The sequence below is a fragment of the Helianthus annuus genome, chromosome 4 (assembly GCF_002127325.2).
Source record: "Helianthus annuus cultivar XRQ/B chromosome 4, HanXRQr2.0-SUNRISE, whole genome shotgun sequence".
NCBI lineage: Eukaryota > Viridiplantae > Streptophyta > Magnoliopsida > Asterales > Asteraceae > Helianthus > Helianthus annuus.
In genome coordinates this window covers 196,173,606-196,176,526 of record NC_035436.2, presented here as the reverse complement: position 1 = coordinate 196,176,526, position 2,921 = coordinate 196,173,606, and the positions used below count along the sequence as shown (strand labels likewise).

The 2,921-nt window shown below is 40.6% G+C and overlaps 1 long non-coding RNA gene across 1 annotated transcript; it reads left to right on the top strand.

Annotated features, from left to right (window-relative positions):
• The first annotated feature begins 1,125 nt into the window (after positions 1-1,125).
• Positions 1,126-2,267, top strand: LOC118491194. Its single transcript, XR_004890772.1, has 2 exons — positions 1,126-1,369; positions 2,072-2,267. It is a non-coding gene; the product is annotated as an uncharacterized LOC118491194 (long non-coding RNA).
• The last annotated feature ends 654 nt before the right edge of the window (positions 2,268-2,921 follow it).

Here is a 2,921-nt window from a genome sequence, read left to right as displayed (position 1 = left end):
GATCACCGGTGCTATCACATCGAAAGAGGTGCTTCCGGGTGTGGAGGTCCTTCACATCAAAACCAAACGGGTCAAATTCGATTGAAACATTGTTGTCGGTGGTGAAGCGACGAACCGAAATTAGATTTTTAATGAGTTTTGGTGCAAAAAGAATATTATTTAGTTTGAAGTATGGAAAAGGTGGTGGTAGGGTATGGTTTCCAATCGCATGAATCGGTATATTTTTGCCATCACCGACTGTAATGTTTCGTTGATACACATTATTTAAACAAGAAGTGAGATTAGAAAAGTTGCGAGTCATTATACATGTGGCGCCCGTGTCCATATGCCAATTCTGGTCCGATGGATTTAAAGTGAAAGCATTGAAGGCTTGGTCAAGAGCCTTTGGCATGTAGGTAGTATCCGAAGCCGCGAAGGCCTGTTGAGGACGAGGGCCAAGAATACCCTGATGGGGAGTGGATGTCAGGGGTCGAGATTATGGGAGAGTGGGATACGGACACGGTGGGGAGGTCTAAAAATATCCGGTTGGTTGTGGCCAAGAGGGGTTTCGATTTTGGGTAGGGGTCGGTTGGTTAAACCATGGGTAATGAGTCCATGGTGGTGATGGTTGGTGTCTGTCACGGCCTCGACTGCATCCTCGACCTCGGCCTCGAGTGCTTCGGGTGTAGGAAGGATTGGTATGAGGTTGCGGCTGTGAAGGGTTGGTCTCGGCTGGAGTGGGTTCCGTAGGAGTAACATTAAACGAAGTGTGTAGGGCTGTTTCGTTAGCTAGTGACTCTGTTGGCCTTGGTTGTTTCTTCAAGAATCAATTGAGACCGAGCTCATAAAAAGACGGGAATGGTTTAGTGTTTTGTATGATTACCCCGATATTGCCATAAGCTTCGAAGCAGAGCCGGCCCAATGGGCTTCCAACCCTAGGCACAGGCCTAGGGCCACCCAAAATGAAAAGCCTCCAAATTTTTTGATAGTTCTTTTTATACTAGGCCCATTTTTTTTATTTTATACTAAACAGAAATAAGAAGTCCAAACAAATAAAGGCCTGAATCGTCTTGTGAGAAGAAAATAAAAGGCCCAAAGAAATAAAGGCCTGAAAGTCTTAAACAATGAAAAGTCGTTGCTGTCTCGGTCTCCCACACAATCACGAACAAAATCCTCGCACAGAGAGAAGAAAATAATGAACGGCGGCGGCTTTGCAGGTTGGAAGTCACGTTGTCGTCGCCTGAATCGTTAACTTTGGGAGCACAATCGTCTTCTTTTGAAGTTCAATCGTCCTTTGGAATATGATTTTACAACCGTTTCCTTTTTTTTCCTCTGTCATAGACGATTACTCATCTGCGCTTCTGGCTTCTGGCTTCATCGATTTAATAAGGTAAAAAATTATATGACACAGACTCTTAATTACCAATTGTGACATATTGTTAGTTGTTATTGACTAACTGTTTGTTAATTTACTGGTTTGGGTAGAACTTTATTAGATTGTCACATTTAATTGTTATAGTTTGTTAATAGCTTGTTGTTTATTAATAGATTGCACTTCTTCTTAGACATTAATTGTTTAGCCTCAAATGTACTATAAATGACAGGTATATGCTGTGAGTTTTTATTTTGTTGATTTTAAATTAAATAATGATGTGTTTTTTTTGTTCGGTAGAGATGAGCAAATGGTACCGGGTACTGTTTCGGAATCCACATCTAATTTTCTGAACTGACTCGATTTTCGGTAGGACATTTTGTGTTTTCGGCATCGGTTCAGTATTGGTTTTTACCTTCAAATACCGCTCCGTACTGGTACCGAATCAGGTATTTTTGGTACCGGTTGGTACCGAGCTCATCCCTAGTTCGGATCTTATAAGTCTACTAGAACTCAATTTCTAGTTCATCTTGTTTGTCTATAAAAGTTATTGTTGTCAAACTAATTTGGTTATGTTTTCAGATATTACAGTTAGGTTTGAGAACAAGATTTAAGTGACATAGTTATTGTTGTATGTAACATGATGCTTAGATATACTGATTTTACACTATGCTATTTTGATATGCATTTTCACTCCATGAACTTGGATTATTTGATCAGTTTACTTAAAAATCCTGGAACTGATTGTGCTGATGAGCATTTCATGGAATACATACGGACACTTGCAATAGTATCTTAAGTCTTAAGGTATTATTTTCTTGTATCTTTTGTGTTAATTTTTTCAATTATATAAATGTTCACAGCGAGTACATTACTCTTTTTTTTTACATCAAAACGACCCTAAGGTCTCAATTTATTAAGCTCGTAGACAATGTGTGTGTATATATATATTTGAAAAAGGCCTCTCATTTATAGTTCTCTTAGGGCCACTAAAAAGGTTGAGCCGGCTCTGCTTCGAAGAGTCCGTTGATGAGTTGAATTACCAAGTCGCGGTCGGTAACCGGTGACCCGACATTAGCCAATTGGTCGGAAATTATCTTCACCTCCTGGCAATATGCGGACATGTTGGGGAAGGAAGAAAGTTTGAGGTTGGCAAATTTTTGTTTTAACAAAACGGCTCGTGTGGCTTGGTTATCATGAAAAATGCGTTGCAAAGCGGTCCACGCTAGCAAGCGGTGGAGTCGGATCGTATGATGGTGCATAGTAAATCGTTAGAGATGGTGCCATAGATCCGTTGAAGGACTATGGCATCAATACGATTCCAAACATCATCATTGGCGGTAGTGTTGGTGGCAGTGGCTTCGGTAGAGGCTGCAGCGGGAGGGTTAACAATACGGGGGGAGAGGTGATCAAGTACTTGAAATGCACGACAATGGATTTTGATGAGTTCAGCCCAAGACGAGTATTGACTAGTTTCCATCTCTAGGGTGATGGGATGAATGTTTTGATGTTGATACCATGTTGAAGTTTGTAATTCTCTGTGTGTCTCATTCAATCATTTACAAGGTAT